Consider the following 1,313-nt stretch of genomic DNA (forward strand, 5'->3'; position numbering starts at 1 on the left):
ACTATAATATAACATAGATACTTCTATATTTTATATAGTTCATAACGAATTGGTCGTGTAAACATCATTCACGTGTTGTTTGGTTGTGTAACGTCTTTCACGTGTTTCTTTCGAATGTTTATGCATTGTTCATCATAGGGAAGACAAAAGTAGAGGAGAGAAAAGGGACAAAAGCAAGAAATAAGCGTGCCTCGAAACCGAGAAACAGCAAAAAGAAGCCGCAGAATCGATACGTGTTAGAAGGAGAAAGTGAGAGTGTCAGTACATCGGCAAAGAAAATTTACACGTTAAGAAAAAAGAATGTATCGACCACGTTCAAAAAAAGATGGGAACGCGACTTCGGAATTAAAAAAAAAATGTACAAGGTATTGGTGGCAGAGGCAAGCTAACTGGAAAATTAATTGACGATCTATCACTATATTTTGGTCTAGCAATACGCAGGAATCATGATTCAATTGTAAACATGAAGAAAAAAATATGGGCCACGCTTTATTATAAGATTTCTACGGACGACAACCTGCAGCACGATAGATGTCCAGATGGCGAAAATTCCTGGTGCTCATGGAAACAGGCTAAAGCTCGCAACGAACTCGACAATTATCAACACAAACCAGCAATGAAAGATGAAGTTTTCAATGCTGTTAAACCCATTTATGAAGAATTGAGCGATGAACTATTATCTCGGTGCTTGGGTGGGTTTACGCAGAACAGCAACGAGTGCTTCAATTCTGTTCTGTGGACTCTCGCTCCTAAATCTATGTCCAGTGGCAAAAAATCGTTGACATTGCTGCTGATATTGCAGTATGTAATTTTAACGATGGGTTACACAGCATTATGGACATTATGCAAACTTTGAACCTGCCTATAAGTCAAAGTTGCTATACATTTTGTGTACAAGCCGATAATTATCGCATTCAGAGAGCGGAAGATTCGATGATTGAAGCTGTTCGAGAGGCTAGAAAAAGTGGTATTTCTGCTCGCAAGCTTACCAATGAAGATTATATAGATGCTGAAGGAGTAGGGGAGACTGGGGACAAAAGTAACAGGGTACGGTTGTAACATCGTGAATATTTCTGAAACTAAAATATATATGTGGTTATGGTTGCGAGGTGAAATTCGTTAGACCAATCGACATTTGTTCGTTTGTTCCTTACCGGCCTTCGCGGAACGTGCACGTGTGCAGGAGCAAATGTTACTTTTTCATATCTCAAGTAAGTTTTATTGCGTGCACAAAATCTGAAATATTGTTCTTCCTTTATTGCGAAGGTATAACGTATAGTCCTAATATGATTTAGTGATTATCTATGTTGATG

General features: G+C 38.4%; 1 pseudogene; it reads left to right on the top strand.

Moving 5' to 3' along the window:
- Positions 1–369: 369 nt before the first annotated feature.
- LOC112588132 (uncharacterized) lies at positions 370–954 on the top strand (annotated as a pseudogene).
- The last annotated feature ends 359 nt before the right edge of the window (positions 955–1,313 follow it).

Source organism: Harpegnathos saltator, unplaced genomic scaffold (genome assembly GCF_003227715.2).
Source record: "Harpegnathos saltator strain DR-91 unplaced genomic scaffold, Hsal_v8.6 scaffold0, whole genome shotgun sequence".
NCBI lineage: Eukaryota > Metazoa > Arthropoda > Insecta > Hymenoptera > Formicidae > Harpegnathos > Harpegnathos saltator.